Source organism: Piliocolobus tephrosceles, chromosome 2, assembly GCF_002776525.5.
Source record: "Piliocolobus tephrosceles isolate RC106 chromosome 2, ASM277652v3, whole genome shotgun sequence".
In the NCBI taxonomy this organism is placed as follows: Eukaryota; Metazoa; Chordata; class Mammalia; order Primates; family Cercopithecidae; genus Piliocolobus; species Piliocolobus tephrosceles.
In genome coordinates, this window is record NC_045435.1 from 94,328,968 (window position 1) to 94,347,903 (window position 18,936).

The window sequence follows — 18,936 nt, forward strand, 5'->3', positions numbered from 1 at the left end:
GCTTGTAAGTATTTACAGGAAGCAATCTCAAAGCATAATGTTGAGTGAAAGACAAGCTGCAAAAGGAAATAGAGTGTGCTAATATCTCTTGAAGACTCACAAAACAATGCATTGTTCATGAAAGACTACTTCTGTGTAGAACTAACATTCAGGGGTCAATGCTGGGTAAGCTGGGTGGTATATGGTTGGTTATCACTCTGGTTGGTGCCATGCTCCATACAGGCTCTTAGATATCTTCACATTTTGTTCCCCCCCGCCCCATAGTAGCAAACTATGAAAACAAGGATGAAAAAAATATACAGCATTAGAATGGTGAGTACTTAAAAAATGTAAGGAGGAGAGAAACGAGGCACAGGGAGAGGATTTAGCTTTACTTGCAACTGATTTTTGTTTCCATTCTCTTTTCTTTTTTTAGCATTTGAAGACATACAGGCATCATGGAGATATTGCAGGTATCAGAACAAAAGGAATTGCACAATTTTTTTGGTTTCCCAGTGCATGTAAATGTTACATTTACACTATATTGTAGTCTATTAAGTATACAATGACTGTACGTCTAAAAATGTATATAACTTAATTTAAAAATGCTTTATTGCTGAGAAAATGCTAATGATCATCTGACTCTTCAGCAAGTCATCATTTTGCTAATGGAGGGTGTTGCCCTGATGCTGATGACTGCTGACTGATCAGTTGGTGGTTGCCAAAGGTTGGGGTGGCTGTGGCAATTTCTTAAAATAAGACAACAATGAAGTTTGCCTCATTGATTGACTCTTTCACGAAAGATTTCTCTGTAGCATGCAATGTTGTTTGATAGTCCTTTACCTGTACCAGAACTTCTTTCAAAATTGGAGTCGATCCTCTCAAACCCTACTGCTGCTTTATCAACTAAGATTATGTAAAATTCTAAATCCTTTGTGGTCATTTCAATAGTGTTCACAGTATCTTCACCAGGAGTAAATTCCATGTCAAGAAACCACTTTCTTTGCTCATTCACAAGAAGCAACTCCTCATCCATTCAAGTTTGATCATGAGAATGCGGCAATTCAGTCTCATCTTTAGGCTCCACTTCTAAATCTAGTTCTCTTGCTATTTCCGCCACATCTGCAGTGACTTCCTCCACTGAAATCTTGAACTTCTAAAAGTCATCCTTGACAGTTAAAATCAACTTCTTCCAAACTCTTGCTAATGTTGATATTTTGACCTCCTCCTTTAAATTGTGATTTTTTTTTTTTTTTTTTTTTTTTTTTGAGATGGAGTTTCAATCTTGTCACCAAGGCTGGAGTGCAATGGCATGATCTTGGCTCACCGCAACCTCTGCCTCCTGGGTTCAAGTGATTCTCCTGCCTCAGCCTCCTGAGTAGCTGGGATTACAGGTATGCACCACCATGCCCAGCTAATTTTGTATTTTTAGTAGAGATGGGGTTTCTCCATGTTGGTCAGTCTGGTCTCAAACTCCCGACCTCAGGTGATCTGCCCACCTTGGCCTCCAAAATTCCTGGGATTACAGGCGTGAGCCACTGTGTCTGGCCAAATTGTGAATGTTCTTAATGGCATCTAGAAAGGTGAATGTTTTCCAGAAGGTTTTCAATTTACTTTACCCAAATCCATCAGAGGAATTACTATTTATGGTAGCTATATCCTCATGAAATGTATTTCTGAAATAATAAGATTTGAAAATCAAAATTACTTATTTCACTATTTCATGAGCTTCAGAATGGATGTTGTGTTAGCAGTCATGAAAAAAAACATTAATTTCCTTGTAAATCTCCATCAGAGCTCTTGAGTGTCTAGGTGCATTGCCAATGAGCAGTAATATTTTGATAGGAATTCTTTTTTTCTGAGCAGTAGTTTCAATAGTTGGTTTAAAATATTCAGTAAACCATGCTGCAAACAGATGTGCTATCAGGCTTTGTTGGTTCATTTATAGAGCACAGGCAGAGTAGATTTGGCATAATTCTGATGGCCTCTAGGATTTTCAGAATGGTCATGAGCATTGGCTTCAACTTAAAGACACCAGCTGCATTAACTCTTAACAAGACAGTCAGTCTGTCTTTTGAAGTTTTGAAGACAGACATTGACTTCTCTCCAGCTATGAATGTCCTAGATGACATCTTCTTCCAATATAAGGCTGTTTGGTCTACATGGAAAATCTGTTGTTTAGTGTAGATGCCTTCATCAATGATCTTAGCCAGATCTTCTGGATCACTTGCTGCAGCTTCTCCATCAGCACTTGCTGCTTCACCTTGCACTTTTATGTTATGGAGATGGCTTTTTTCCTTAAACCGTATGGACCAACCTCTGCTAACTTCAAAGTTTTCTTCTGCAGCTTCCTCACCTCTCTCAGCCTTCACAGAATCAAAGAGAGTTAGGCTTGACTTAAGGAAATATTGTGGCTGGTTTGATCTTCTCTTCATATCACTAAAACTTTCCCCATATCAACAATAAAGCTATTTCCCTTTCTTGTAATTTGTGTTTACTGGAGTAACACTTCTAACTTTCTTCAATAATTTTTCCTTTGCTTTCACAGCTTGGCTAACCATCTGGCATAAGAGGCCTAGTTTTTAGCCTATTTCAGCATGAGGAGGAACATGCCTTTCTCACTAAGCTTAATCATTGCTAGCTTTTTATTTAAAGTGAGAGATGTGCAACTCTTCCTTTCATTTGAACACTTGGAAGCCATAGTAGGGTTATTAATTGGTCTCATTTCAATATTGTTGTGAATCAGGGAATAGGGAGGCCCAAGGAGAGAAAGATTGGAGAATGGCTGGTTGGTGGAGCAGTCAGAACACAGAAAACATTTATTAAGTTCACTGTCTTCTATGGGTGTGGTTCCTGGTGACCCTAAACAATTACAATAGTAATGTCAGAGATCACTGATCATAAATCACTATAACACATATAATGATAATAAAAGTCTGAAATATTGTGAGGATTACTGAAGCGTGACATAAAGACACAAAGTGAGCACATGCTGTTGGGAAAATGAGACCAATAGATTTGCTTGGTACAGAGTTGCTGGAAACGTTCAATTTGTAAAAAATACAGTATTTGCAAAGCAAAATAAAGCAATGCTCAATAAAATGAGATATGCCTGTATTTCAAAAGCTTATTGCTTGTTAAATGTGCATGTAGATGTTTTATATGATTCTCTACACTTGTCCATATTTTAAAAATATTTCAGAATTAGAATATTTGTATGCATATATAATTTAGAGTGAGAAGAAAGTCAGAATGCAAAGGAGTGAGAATGACATTTTAGGAATGGACTTAAGACCTCTAAATTGTATAAAGGATGAAAAGGAGGAGGTGGGAGAGAAGGAGGAGGGAGAGAAGGAGAAGGAGGAATGTGAGGAACAAAAGAAGGAGGGTAAGGAGGAAGAGGAGGAGGGTGAAGAAGAAGAAAGGAGGAGGAGAAAAAGGAGTAAATTTATTCCCAAACACCTGCACTCTAACTCCATTAGTTACAAATTCCCGGTAACCCCATGACCATCCATAGTGGGCTGGTAACAGATGGGGCAGTTCAGCAACCACTGAAAAGAGTTAAGCTGACCTATAAGTCCTGGATATGGAAAGTCTCCAAGATGCATTCCATCAAACGAAAGAAGCAAGCACTAGACAGCATTCAGTGTGTGGTCGACTGTTCCCAGTGATTATCTCAGGGAAGGGGTGGGGAGTGGGGAGGCAGTGGTGGAGGAGTTCATATTTTTTTCTAGATAATTATGTATTTCTTAATGCTTTCTATTAAGAATAAGCTCATGTATTGCCTTTTTAATTGAATCCATTTTAAAGTGGTGAGGATAATGGGAGAAGTGCAGGCAAAAGGCCTTAAAGGAAACAAGAAAGACCTCATGGAGGAGGCAAGGCACCCTGAGGCACAGGTAGAATCTGGGATGCATAAGCAGGGTGGGAGAAGGGACAGCAGGCCAGAGACATGGAGCCAGAGAGTGGGGGTGGCTTCTAGGAAGGGTGTGTGGACCTGGAATGTAGGCTGGGACCAGATTACACTGGATTGCATTATCAGACTAGGAAGCTTGGTTTCCACCTATTCCTTCCCTCCCTCAAACAAATAGACTCCTGTCTTGAGGAGCCAGGGCTGTCCCGGCAGAGCTGGGCCCACAGACTGCAATGAGTTCAGCCCTAGGGCTGCTGGGAGATGAGCCAAGGTAAAGACCAACCCTAAATGCCATGTTCTAGAACATGGAGGTGGGTGGGAGGAGGAAGGTAGGCAGGGCCAGTGCATCCTTACCCAGCTATCATCAACTGCTGAGCACATGGCTTGGAGCCGGGAATGAAAATACAATCTGCTAATTAAGCTAATTGTCTGAAAGCCATTTTTTTTTTTTGCATAGTCATCAAAAAGAGGCATAATGAGCATAAAAACAAAGGGATCTTTTATTTTTCATTCATGCCTTTGTCATCATTTCAAGTACCCCAGCCTGGTCAGTATAATTACAGGCTGTCAGTACAGAACTAAAGCTAATTTCCCAGAGGACATTGAGTTCACATCTCTGTTCTGCCAGAAAGCTGGCCCTGTTCTCTCAGGAACTTCTGGAATTAGGAATGCTTCTTCTCTCTGCCCAGACTTGGATGCCTTTTGATCACATGGAGATGGGCATTTCAGATCACCAAGAGACAGAGACTCTGAGAAGGCCTTCTTTCTCCCTACACAATGGAGGAGAAATCATTTTGTGAAAGAAAAACTCAGTGCTGCAGTGAGGGCCATGGGGAATAGGCAGCCAAAAATGACAACTGTCCCCCAAGTCAGTGTTGGTCTGAGGTCTGCAGAGCAGGGTGTAGGGTGGTCTCATCGTAAACTGGACGCTGATGGGTGGTGATGGAGAAGTAGGCAGAATGGACACTTCTGCTGTCACCAGGCTCATTGATAAGACCATCTTGAGGCAGCTGAGAGTGTTCACCCAAATCCCCTCAGACACCCTTGCTATTTCAGGGCGTGGTGTCAGCCTGACTGCCATCAGCCATCTTTGTTGCCTGCAGGAGGGAAGGAGTGGGAAGAACCAGGGAATTGCCATTTGGGCCAGTCCTTAAGCCATGACTGGCAGGTGTGAATTCCCCAGCTTTGTCACCTTTTGCCATTTCCCAGAGTTTCCTCTTAAGCTTAAGCACCAGTTCCATACTGCAGTAGCTGGCATGACAGCACACACTTACTAGCTGCCTTCTCGTGCTCAAATAGCTTTCTTCTTCACCTACCCATGTTCCTTCCACTTCCTAAATAAACTACTTGCACTCAAATTGTAATCTGAGGGTCAGCTTCTGGGGGAGCTCAAACTAAGACCATGTGTGAACCTTGCTGTGAGCAACTAGGTCCATATTCCATCACACATTAGAATATTCATTTCCTCCAAGCCCTTCTGAGTCCTTGTTCACCACTCAGCCTTCTGAACTTTGCTACAGGTTTTCCCGCTGTGTCCTGCATCCTGGGGATGTGCCCCAGGAGCCTCTATGGGCAGAGGACTAGGTGGTTCTGCGGACCCTTTGCCCTGTATCAGCCTGAATGACTGTGCTTTAATTTGTTTTACATATGAATTTAATTTGAAAAAAGGGCTCTATTACTGCCGCTGAAGAGAAAAGGTGATTCCCAGATGAGAATCTGCTCTTAACGAGCTGAGCTCCTCAGGATCCTGAGTTTACAAGCCTGTGCCTTTCCACCATGTAGGGCCTCATGGAGGTGTCGGCTGACCTTGCCCCATGGCTGCCACCCTGGCATCACAATAGCAGCCTGAGCAAAGGATGTGGTCCGTGGCCACTTAGGCCCTCTGAAGAGAATCGAGAAAACATTTCTCTCCCTTCCTGAATCTCCAGTCCATACTTCTGGTTCTACATCTTTCCTCATATATTCCTTCCAATCCAGGGGAATGGACTGTTCACTCTTCCTATTTTGCAAGGACACTGTCCTTACTTGGCATGTGTGGTAGACAAAATAATGCCCCCCACCCAAGACATCCACTCCCTAGTCCCAGGAGCCTGTGAATGTGTTATTTCACATGGCAAAAGAGATTCTGCAGATGTGGTCAAATTAAGGATCTTCAGGTGGGGAGGGTGTCCCGGATTATGCGGGGGGGGGGTGCAGTGTAATCACCAGTGTAATCACATGAGAGAGGGAGGTGACAGTGGTCAGAGTCAATGTGATGCAATGTGAGAAACACTTGACCAGCTGTTGCTGGCTTTGAAGATGGAAGGGAGCCATAAACCAGGGAACATGGGCCACCTCTAGAAGCTGGAAAAGGCAAGAACTCAATTCTAGAGCTTCCGTAAGGGTACACAGCCTGTTGACACCTTGATTTAGCCCAGTGAGACCCATTTCAGATTTCCGACCCCCAGAACTGTGAGATAGTAAATCTGGGTTGCTTTAAGCCACTGAATTTGCAATAATCTGTTACAGCAGCAATAGGAAACTCATACAGTATCTTTGCTTTATGCTGCTCCCTCTGTCTGGGACACCTACCTTTCCCCACTCTCATCTCCACAAGTCCTCCCTGACCTTTCAAGGTCCAGCTCCAGTTCCCCTTCTTATCACAGAACTTCACTCATCCTGCCTCTCCCCCCGAGTTATTATCCACCCCTTGGGAATTGTCCAACACATCCCCAGCTCTACAGCCCAGGCCCAGGACTGTCCTCCTGCCCTTAAAACACTGTGGTCAACGGCACCAGTTTTTCCCTTTAGCACAACTGGTGCAGACATTTTCAAGAATTTTACTAAAAAACGAAGGGGAAAGGGAATGATCTTCCAAACCACAAACATGAGAAAAATGTGTGACGCCTCAATCATAATTTTTTAATTCAAAAAATCCAAGTAGCAGTAAAATGCGGCCAGGAGCAACCCTGAGGCACTGTCCTGGCTTCCTGCCCTCCTCCCTGCTGGTTCTGTCTCCTGGATGATGTCTTGCCCACCGTGGAACTACTTGATCCCCTCTGAGGCCTCCCACATTTCTAGGCTCACACTTTCTGCAGCTCATTTGCTCACTCAGTTCTAGTGCCAGGGCCTCAACCAGTCTGCGGCCTTTGGAAGGGCTCTCTTGATGGTCACAGTGGCAGGGGTGCCATATAATTCATCTTCCAAACTAAAACACTTTAGAGAGTAAAAGGAGGTATTAATTGTGCTTAGGCTGGGCATGGTGGCTGACACCTGTAATCCCAACATTTTGGGAGGGCAAGGCAGGCGGATCACTAGAGGCCAGGAGTCCAAGACCAGCCTGGCCAATATGGTGAAACCCTGTCTCTACTTAAAGAATGCAAAACTTGGCTGGGCATGGTGGCATGCGCCTGTAGTTTCAGCTACTCGGGAGGCTGAGGCAGGAGAATCGCTTGAAGCCGGGAGGCGAGGAGGTTGCACTGAGCCAAGATTGTACCACTGTACTCCAGCCTGGGTGACAGAGTGAGACCCCGTCTCAAAAAAAATAAAAAATAAAAAGTACATTGTGCTTGAAGAATGAGTATAAACCCGACTGTCCTGGGCAAACCACCCGCCTCAATAGTGAGGGATCTGATCTTGCTGACTTGGGTTGTCTGAGGACCCACTTGGGAGCAGCCAGGGCTGCTCTCCCCAGTTCATTTACTAACACTGACAAAGAGAACAACGTGCTAACCTCATGCTAACCACCTAGACGTAAAAGTCACAGTCAGACACTAGCAGAGGGCCATATCACTGGAGGGTTAACAAGCAATCTGTGGAAAATTGTGCTCTGTGCTCAGATAAGTCTGGAAAAACTGTTTTGCATAAGAGTATTTAAGTTTTGGTCTTTAAGTACAGGACTTCTCAGGACCTTTAATATCCTAATGTGGATTGTGAAGCTCCAAGAAGAAAATACAGTATGCCGTATTTCAGATTTATTTTCCTGTGGCACATGGCCCCCTCAGAATACATTTGGTTGCTTTCCAGGAATCACATATGGTTCCTTGAGGGATTGTTTGAGGCAGATCTGAAATATCGAAGTGGCTAGTATTCTCTGATTTGGGAAATCCAAGTTCCCTTTCACTAAGGAAGGCTCCAGAGATAGATGGCTTATCCGTGAAGAGTCCTTGGGATCCACAAGGCATGTTTCTCTGGATGTGGTAGAAAAGGCTCCAGGGAAGGGAGGGGGTGTTGACAGACACATATTGAGTGACTGCTTGTATCAGGTAAAATCTGGCCGGGGCTTCTTGTCTCCTGAGTGATGGCTGTTTTAGCTGTTGCTTTATCTTTTGCTAAGAAACCCAGGGGATTCTAGAGTGTTCAGCGATAACAGGATGGGGCTTCTATCTTCAGCCTTACCCTTGGACCTGAGGCCCTGAAGATAAGCCTTATCACAGATTTATTTTTACTATCTTCCAAGCCTGGAACAACAGCTGTTTATAGGGGATGGTTGAGCTGAGTGTTGATTCTGCTGTGGAGAAGCCAAAGTCCCTGCAGTCTGCACATTCGACAGTCTTCACCCATAATGCACGAGGCCGGAGACCCGTAACAAAGAGTACATTCCTGCGATGGCCTGTAAGAGTTGATTATCCACACAGGAAAAATGAAGAACATTTCTTCCAGCAAGAGTCAGCATTTATCATCTCCCTGTTTCTGTCATCATCCTGGGCTTTTATTCCTAGACAATTTTGTACCATTGAGTGCTTTATGATTAGAAATAAATCAGGCCAAGTGTGGTGGCTTGTGCCTGTAATCCCAGCACTTTGGGAGCCCAAGGTGATAGGGACGCTTGAGCCCAACAGTTCTAGACTGGCCTGGGCAACACAGTGAGATCCTGTCATTACAAAAAATTTTAAAAATTAGCTGGGCATAGTGGCGCATGTTTGTAGCCCTGGCTTCTTGGGAGGCTGAGGTGGGAGGATTGCCTGAGCCCAGGAGATTGAGGCCACAGTGAGCTATGACTGCATCACTGCACTCCAGCCTGAAAAACAGAGTGAGACCCTGTCTCAAAAAAAAAGAAAGGAAGAAAAGAAAGAAAGAAAGAAAGAAAGAAAGAAGGAAAAAAAAGAAAGAAAGGAAGGAAGGAAGGAAAGAAAGAAAGAGAAAGAGAGAGAAAAAGAAAGAAGGAAAGAAAGAAAGAAGAAAGAAAAGAAAGGAAGAAAACAAAAGGAAAAAGAAGTAGATCAAAACTCATCATATCAACTAGGAGCAGTGCACACCCAAGGATTCTGAGGACAAATACATTGTGTGGTGGGAAGAGCACTGATCAGGAAGTTGAAAGACCCAGGCCTGTCTTCAACGTTTTGCCCCTTACCAGCCCTGGGCTTCAGGGTTTTCTTGTTCGTTTGTTTGTTTGTTTTTAATCTATAAAATATTTGAATGAGATTATAATAACCAAGTGTCTGATATATGATTTGTGTCAAATGTAGCAGCATCAAATTTACTAACCAAGACTAAGAAATGCATTAATTTTGTGCATACACACACACACGCACACAAACACACACATTTGACCACATCTTGCTTCAGAGTTATTTCCTTCTAAAAGGAAAAAACATTTACATTGACCAATTAAAGGGAATTCTGCCTCTTTTAATTCTACTGTCTCTTTTGTGTAAATATTCAGTTAATTCTAAGTTCAGCTTGCTGTCTGAAATGATGATACTCATCTCCCAAGGAATGTCCTTACCCCTCCTACTTTCCAAGGCACCTCTCAAGGCAGGGGAAGGCACATGAATTCTCCTGGTGTGGTGGGGAGGTAGGTCCGGGCTCCACGTGCTGTCCTCCAGGACCCTGCTCTGGGCGGCTCCCCACTCCCACCCTGGCTGCTGGTTTCCTTGCACTGGTGTCCACTAAGCTTTGGCGGCTCCTACCTTGTCTTGGGTAAAGAGTAGGTTTTATGCTGATGGCCACGATCCCTGCCATTGCCCCTTGTCAGGGTGTCTCCCACTATAAGGCTTTTTGATCCAACTCCAGGGCTGTTGGTACTTGCATGTACTCTCTGGTAGCACCTGTAGCTCAAGGCTGCCAGGAGCACCATGCCCATCGCACCACCTGGGTACCTCCATCCACCAATGCTGCTCTAAAGCTGGCACACTATGTTGGTTCTGAGATCTGAGGCTCCTGTTATCTTTTCTCCCTGCCACTCTGGGTCAAGGCTTGGGGGTGGGGCATTCTGGATTTCTTCTTAGAGCCTCAGGTGGTATCTAAACTTCCATCCTCTCACCTCCCCATCTCCCCTTGTCAGTGTCCTGTCCCCCGATCTGCAGTCATCTCCCAGTACTCTACATTATGCTTAGAGTAAAATTCTCTCTGCACAGACCTCCAAGCTTTGTATTGATATGCTGAGGCATTTAGTCCAAAGGGTACATATATTCCAGGTCCAAGATACTCTTATCAAATGGAAATAAATTCCATAACAGGTGAGAAGATGGGAAAGAGAAGAGAGGTACACAGATACGACCACTCTCAGACTCAGTCAGGATGACATAGAAAGAAAGATCTGAAGATAGAACAGAGTATAATACACAGAGCTGTAGAGGCCATCGTCCCCTTGGCTTTGAATCCAACTTAACTTTGGAACAAGACTTCCAGGATTCTCTTCGCTACATAAATCCTGCTGTGGGTAACAGGTGCCCAACTGTGCACACAGGTGTGTTGGGCCTTAAGAAATGTCTCCACTGAGTCCACTCCTCACCTGAGGCCGAGCAGGGCTAGAAGCCTGATGTCCTGGGGCTCAGAGTCACAGGTTGCTCTGTAATACAAGGCTGATTTTGTAGGTGAGTTGGTGATTCTAATTTCCACCACTTCTTGCTGGAAAATGTCTTAGACATTCAAAGCAAAGTGTAGAGTAAGTGAACTCATTAAAACCACAAATCACTTGACTTAGGGATAAAAAGTTACACAAAATCTAGTTAGTTGCTAAAAAAGCTATGTGAAATTTATTCAAGCTATTAGATTTAGCAAATGTAAGACCACAAATATAAATTTTTAAGCTGAAGAAATCTAAGCTCAGAGGTTTCTATTTTACAAACCAAGTTTACTTCAAAAAAGAAAAAAGCTGTCCTTCCTGCTCACTTGAAAAAATGTACCAGGTCCTTTTTTCACTCCAAATAAGCCTAGGTTGGAACAGGAAGCCAGAGCCACGTGGCTGGCTGTCAAAATGCCATGGATTTGGCCATGCAGTGACCACTCAACAATCCCACCTTCTTATCAAGTCAAATGCCATCAACTTATTAAAATTTGCTTCTTTAATTTGTGCAACAGAAAAAATAAATAAATAAAAACTAAAATGTACTCCTGAACAGATTTAAAGTTGCATTTTTAAGTTTAATTAAACAGTTTGGGTTTGTCAGAAAGTGAGCTAAAGTGGAGGTAGGGCCTCAGAGAGACAGGCAGTGTTCAAACTCAGAGAGGAGGGTCAGAATGGAGAGAAAAGGAAAGGTGTCTGAAGCCCAGAAGGCAAGAAGAGGAGCCCATGGTCAGGCAAGTGTGGGAGAAGAGGAAGGCACTATGTCAATTATGTCTCACATTCAGGACTTCAGAGAAAGCAGGAACAAGGAGCATTGGGCAGCAGACTCAAGAACAAAAGCCAAGGATCTGGGCAAGGTCAGGGTCAGCAGAGTTCAGAAAGGGGATCAGAGAGTCTTCAAGCCAGGAGGATGGAGCTCAAAGGCAGCAGGAAGGACTGGAAAAGCTCTGCCCCTAGGCTGAGAGCCACCAGTCACAGGCAGGTGCCCCTGACTGGTGGAGAGTGAGGGGCAAGTCTGGGTTGGTCTTGCTTCCAACTTTTACCCAGCCTCAAACCTAGCTCCCGTGTCTCCACTTGCTGGGCTCTGTATGTCCTGGCTTTGGACCTGGCGCCAGCATCTGACCTCCAGAACAGCTGCTCTGCCTAACAGTTCTGCTCTCCACCAGCACTCACCCCAAAGCCGGAAGCCTGAAACCCTTGATTCTCCCATCCTTGCCGTCCACCATCCCCCATGCCTCCTCTGCCCCCGCAAGCCAGCCCGCTTATCCTCCTTGCACTCGCTGCCTTCCTGGCACAGCTCCTCTGCTCCTTGATGCCTAATAAATGTTTCAACTGAGTGAATGAGACCATTGGGTGAAGTTTTCTTTTCAACTGCTTTCTCGGCCTGATAGCAGGAGGCTTTTGCTAACAAGCTGTCCCGAATAATGTTGGTTTTGTATTTCAGTATTTGAAACTGCATTTTGGGATGTTAGTAAGAACAAAACCCAAGGGTGCTTTTTAAGTAAGGGACCAAATGTTTAAAGTCCACAGCTAAAATAAAATAATGAATACCCTGGAGGGATCTTGAAGCCAGGGCTGGAATTTCATATTTGTTACAAGTATTTTTCCATCCAGCTTGAGAACTATGAAAGCAGCTCAGAACTTCCCTTAAATGTCGTAAACAATCTCAAGTAAGGGACACCGTTCCTATCTGGGGATGGAGATGCTTCACCTTAGCAACAAGAAGCTAATTCTGGGTCAGGAGAGGGAAGTTGATGGAAATGCTTGTTTGGTAGGAAAGCACCAATTAGTAAAATAAACATAAATAACATTTGATGATATTAGATCATTACTGATCATTTTTAGAAACCCTGGTGTCGTCACCCTGTCCCTCACTTTTTATCAGATGCTCTATTGACTCTGTCCCCTGAACACCTCTTGGTCTATTCACCCTTTCTAATCTGATGACCTTTACTGATTAAAACCCTTGTCATCTCTTTCTTGGATCCTGACAACAGACTCACACCTTGGCTAGTTTTGAGTGAATGGATTTGAGTGAAAGGTATTTTCTTGAATGATAAGAGTATTATCTCAGAAAGGCAGGCAGGGGCCAGGCAGTAAAGGGCTTTTGGTGACAGCCTGGGAACTGGATCTTTAACCATGCTCTTTCCACTGCCTTTGCAGAAGGGTATAAAGTCCTTATCCAAGCAGATGGGCACCATAGCACTGTTCCAGATGTCACAGACAAAGGCAGGATCAGGGAAAAGGTCTAGGTTCTTGGTTTCAGATAGTCTCAAACTAGGGCTCCTAGTTTGAGAAGGCCATATAGGGTAGCTTCCAAAAATTGCCACGCCATCTGTAAACTGGTGGGAGTTTCTCTTAGCATGCTAATGCATTATAATTAATATGTAATGAATGAGCAATAAGCACAATTAGAGGTTGCTTTTGTCACCATCTTGATTCTGGCCGGTTTCAGCCAGTTTCTTTACCACATCCTGTTTTATCAGCGGAGGCTTTGCAACCTGTGTCTTAAGAAACAAGTCTTGCCAAACTCCTGTCTCACCAACATGAGAAGCATGGGTTGATGCCAAAGTGGCAGAGAGGTTAGGGACATGTGGGTCCCTGGGGCTCACGCAGTATCAACACCACCAGAAACTAAACCAAAAATTCCCTAGTGCTCAGGTTTCCACTCTTACCTTTGATAGGATCAGGAACTAGGCAGGAGAAACTCCTGATGGGGAATGCTATCCATTGTTCTTTCTCAAAGGAGCTGGAGAAAGTAGAACCATATGAGTATTCTTGTTATCTCTGCTATTTTTCATGTGCAATTTCTGCTGTATCGCATAACTCCTTATCAGTTTGCAAATTAATTCAACCTTTTTTTCACAATGGTGACTACTTCCCATTTGTAATTCTCAAGCTCTTACCTGCAAAGCATTGAACGTTCTTATTAAAGCTTGTTTAAAGACGTCTTTCTTTGATAAAGTAGCAATTATCAGGTATATGGGTTGTGCCTCAGAATCATTTATCATCTTACAGTCAAAAGGATTGATTTAGCTTCTGAACACTATGCATGTGGATGCTTTCCAAGCAACAGTAGCATCACCAAATGGTGACCGAGTCATTGTTATTGCAACGGATAATAGATGAACCTTTGGCAGTAAGGGGATTCAAGAACACCACGGTCCCCTAGAGTTCTTCCTTTCAGTCTTAGAATCATTAACGGGAAATAGTCCAGATTCCAAATTTGCTATTTTCTTATCTCTGCTCTGGGAACCCAAGAACATCTTTGTCAATGTTGCTTAACCGCCTGGTTTTACTTTCTGAAAAGTACATATCTTGAATCAAGAGAATCATATGCATTTGCTGCAGTCTCCCCATACAAATCTCTAGAAAATTAAGAAAATGTATCTTTTTAAAATTAATAATTATCTTGGAAAGCAGGAGAGAGTGCCTTTAGTGAAAATTATAAGAGATGCCTAAAAATCAGAAGGCAAATAGGCTCAGATTGAAGGCGGAAACCAAATCCCAAAACAGGCAAAGGAAGAACTCCTAAAAAAGAGGGAGGGAGGTATTCTAGAGGGAGCTCAAAGTTTGAAGAGGCAGGTATAGATATCTGAAGTGGCTCTGGTTGGAATATGGAAGGAGAAACAGCCCCTCTTCTTCTTCTTTTTTTTTTTGAGACAGAGTCTCACTCTGTCGCCTGGGCTGGAGTGCAGCGGCATGATCTTGGCTCACTGCAACCACCACCTCCCGCGTTCAAGTGACTCTCCTGCCTCAGCTTCCTGAGTAGCTGGGACTACAGGTGCCTGCCACCACACCTGGTTAATTTTTAATTTTTACTTTTAGTAGAGATGGGGTTTCACCATATTGGTGAGGCTGGTCTTGTACTGCTGACCTTGTGATCCACCTGCCTCAGCCTCCCAAAGTGCTGGGATTACATGCGTGAGCCACCGCACCTGGCCCCTCTTCTTATGCCAAGCAAAAGGTGACAAAGGTGTCATCATTCAGGTGGGAGCAGTGAGTGTAGATATTTAGGTCAAGAGACATCAGTACCCTTAATGGTTGATGATTCAAAGAGACCAGTAGCCCTTACTTCCAGAAATCCAGACACTCTTCGCACAGCTACACACCACTCCTTGCCTGCATCATTGTTGACAGGCTGTGGGGAACAATACCATGTGGACAGAAAGGCTTTCAGGTAAACAAATGCAAAAAGGAACACACAACCAAAATGTACAAGAACAGAGAAAATCAAGATTATAAGAGAGGCACTAATGAAACAGATGAATGCACACCTGAGGAAGCACAGTTAATCCAGCAAATAAAACTTCAGTTGGTTAAGACAGAATTTCACATCAAGTAAGAACAAGTTACTGAGAAAAAAGAGTCAATTACAAAAACTAAAAAAAGAAGCCAAGTATGGTGGCTCACTCCTGTAATCTCAGCACTTTCGGAGGCCAAGGTGGGTGGATCACTTAAGGTCAGGAGTTTGAGACCAACCTGGCCAACGTGGTGAAACCCCATCTCTAGTAAAAATACAAAACTTAGCTGGGCGTGGTGGTGCACACCTGTATTCCCAGCTACTCAGGAGTCTGAGACACAAGAATCGTTTGAACCCAGGAGGTGGAGGCTATAGTGAGCTGAAAGCGTGCCACTGCACTCCAGCCTGGACAACAGAGCAAGACTCTATCTGGAAAAAAAAAAGTCTTTATTTGAGTTTTTCTTATAATAAATGAGATTGAATACGTTTTCATATGTTTAAAGGATATTTGAACTTACTTTTCCATGAACTGTGTGTTCATGTCTTTTGCCCATTTTTCTGTAGTTTTCATTTTGGACCTTTTCTTCTTAATTGTAAGAATATTTACATATTATGGAGATTGGCCCTTTGTATCTGATACAAGTTGTAAATACTTTTTTTTCTCAGTTGTTATTTGTCATTTGTCTTTGTCTTGATGTTTGTTTTGTCATGCAAAAATGTTTAAAAGTTCTTTTATTTAGTTAAATTTATGTATCTTTTAAGAAAATTGCATCTGAATTTTAAGTTATAGTTAGAAAGGCACTATCCACTTCAGGTTTTAAAGGAATTCATTCATATTTTCTTCTAGTACTCATTATTTTTTGGTTTATTTTTTGAGATGGAGTCTTGCTCTGTTGCCCAGGCAGGAGTGCAGTGGCATGATCTCAGCTCACTGCAACTTCTGCTTCCCAGGTTCAGGCGATTCTCCTGCCTCAGCCTCCCGAGTAGCTGGGATTACAGGCGAATGCCACCACACCTGGCTAATTTTTGTATTTTTAGTAGACACAGGGTTTCACCATGTTGGCCAGGCTGGTCTGGAACTCCTGATGTCAAGTGATCCACCCGCCTGGGACTCCCAAAGTGCTGGGGTTACAGGTGTGAGCCACCATGCCCCGCCTCAAAACCAATTCTTAAACAACCCATTTCCTCGGTGATTTGAGACCCCTTTAATATGTACTGAATTGACACACACATTGGATTTACTGCAGTTCTTTTTATTTTGTTTTATTGATCTGCCTGTTTTTAAGTATGTCAGTTTAATTATTGAGGACTTTTAGTATGTTTTAATATTTGGCAGAGCTGGACACAATATTTCCCAGTATTTTTTAAATTTTTGCCTCAGAATTCTCTTGGCCAATTTTGCCTTTTTATTTCTCCATGAGAACTTCATATTCATCTCGTCATGTTCTTGCAGGGCGCAGGTGGGTGGGGGCGGGGGTGGGGATTTTTGGTACTTTTATAGGGATCGCATTAAATCTTTTAAATAATTTGAGGAGCATTAAATTTTTATGATTCTGTCTTCCTATCTAAGAATACTTTTTATCTTCCACTGGTTCAGGTCTACTTTTTGGACTTTTAGGGAGTGTTGTAGAGTTTTACAAATAAACATTTACACTCTTCTTATTTAATTTATTCAGATATTGTATCTTTCTGATGCTAAAGAGGGGTGGCAATAGTTACTTCCTCACAGTGTTTATTTCTCTAGCAGAAATGTCTTCAGCATTTCCAAATTAAATAGAAAGCTTGCCTTTGGGTTGAGACATATCTATTTGATCAGAACTTGACCCTGATTTTTTCCTCCCCCAGGAGGTGGTGAGTGTTATTTTGTCTTGTCTGGATGGAGGTTTGCTTTGCTCTTGAATGTCCAGGGTGGAGAGAGACTAGGAGAAAGCACAGGAGGTCTATTTGGGGTAATGTGCTCCTTCCTTTTCATCTTCACCATCAACAGAGACAGCAGCACACTTGCTTGCAGAACTGAACTTGGAGGCTGGATTTTCCTCAGGTTTCTTTCACTCAGGTGCAGATCTGCAGACTTGATCTTTTTTGCCATCTTTCCTGTCTGACTCCTTCCAGCTGTCTTTGTTCCCTCCAACTCCTGGACCATGGCCCGAGTTCCCAGTTTGAACTTTTGGACATTCATTCCATCTACTTTATTTTCATCTTTCTTTGCTGGTCCTTCCTCTGAGGGTTGAACTGGAGGTACTTTTCCCTCACTACCTGTAGGGGATTGCTGCTCTGTGTCTGAGCTCTGAGATGGAATACGAGGATTAGAACTTCTTTTCACCTAAGGAGTTTCCTTTGGTGGAGGGGCTGGCGTCACCTTTAGGAGTTGATCAGGTTTGGGAGGCTTAGAAATTGGAGAGTGGCAGTGTTTCTCTTTACTGAGTGTTTCATTTTCTAGAGACTTCTCACTCTGTCTTCTTCATGCATCCTGGTCTGACGTGCTTCTGCCTGATGCGGCTGGGTCCAGTCTGCACTGGCTCACTTCCTGTCCTCCACCATTCCCATTCCTGAATTTCTTCACTTTGCCAGCTTGGGTGTCTCTCCAGAGGCCATTGTTCTAGGTTTGGCTCATCCAGCTGCCACTATAGTTTCTCTTGTTTCTTCTCTGTAGCTGTTCTTCTGCTTCTCTTTTTCTAGCAACTGTGTCAATGGACTTTCCCCCTCCAAAGATAGAAGCCACTCAACTGGGATGGGGGGTGCTAGAAGAGGAATCGTCTTCCTTATGAGTGCTCTGAGGCTTTAGATTCAGTTCTGATCTTTGGGAGGGACCCCTATCCTATGCCTATAATCACCCCAAGAGTAATCAGCTCTGGAGCTCCATGATCAATTGTCCTGTCTGTCTTACTGGTCTTCACCTGCCTTTTCAGTAGTCATCATCTCTGAGGTACCTACTACCAAATGCTCTTCTACCACTGCTTATTGCAGAATCACAGCCTCTATCATAGTCGCTGCTGCCTCAGTCATCATCTTAATCCTGGTCCCCACATCGATCTATATCCTGGCGTGAGCCATCTCTAAACCCATCCTGATACCCATCATGATACTGGTCTGAATCGCATGATCTTGATACTTGTCTCCAAAGCTATCATCACCTCTTCTAGGCAGGTAGTCATCAAAGCTGTCTGTGGCAGGATGGGCCTCCAGTATATCTGTTTTGTCAGTATCCTGATTGCTATCCTGGCCAAGAGAACAGTCATCCCTGTCTTTATCCTGTGCTTGGTCAGCAATATCCACTCTAATTATCCTGTTACCTAGAGACTCTTCATTGAGACCCAGGGAACTGAACAGGGAATCCAGGTCCTCAAACCAAGGATAACTAAAACTTTTCAGCCTCTCTGGATTGCTAGGTTCATGTGGTCAGTGCACTGTACCGATATTTAATCCTCTAAATAATTCCTTAATTGAGTCTTCTATCACATCATAGAGCAGGTTCCCTAGAAGAGCATTGTAGGATGGTGATTTGGGAAGATGGCTCCAATCAATATGGGGTTCCCCAGAAACCTGTGGAACAGTGGGAAGAATGGAATGGTCAATTGGAGATGTCCTACACACATCGTCATCATTACTGTGCCAAGTGGTTGAAGCATTTCTTCTGGCTCATCTGTTTCATCAGCACAGTCTGGGGCTATAGGTGCTTCCTCCACCAGTCTGCCCATCCTCAGCCAGAAAGTCTATTAGGAAAATTGTCTTCTCCTTCTCCTTCTCCTCCTCCTCCCCCTCCTCCACCTTCCCCTCCCCCCTTCCCCCTCTTTCTCCTCCTCCCCCGTCCCTCCTCCTCCCCCTCCTCCTCCTCCTTCTCCCCCTCCTCCTCCTCCTTCTCCTCCTTATTCTTCTTTTCTGAGGCCGCCATGTTGGGAGACAGAGAGAGAACACCAAGGCTTGATTTTACTTTTGAGGGTTACTTTTAGCAAGGTGGAGATGTAGGAAAATTATATCCCAGGATTGTGTAAAAGAAAGGCACAATTAGAGAATCATAAGACATTTAATGTG

The 18,936-nt window shown here is 43.6% G+C and overlaps 1 pseudogene; it reads right to left on the reverse strand.

Annotated features, from left to right (window-relative positions):
• Positions 1 to 16,844: 16,844 nt before the first annotated feature.
• On the reverse strand, positions 16,845 to 18,657 carry LOC111555544 (annotated as a pseudogene).
• Positions 18,658 to 18,936: the final 279 nt, after the last annotated feature.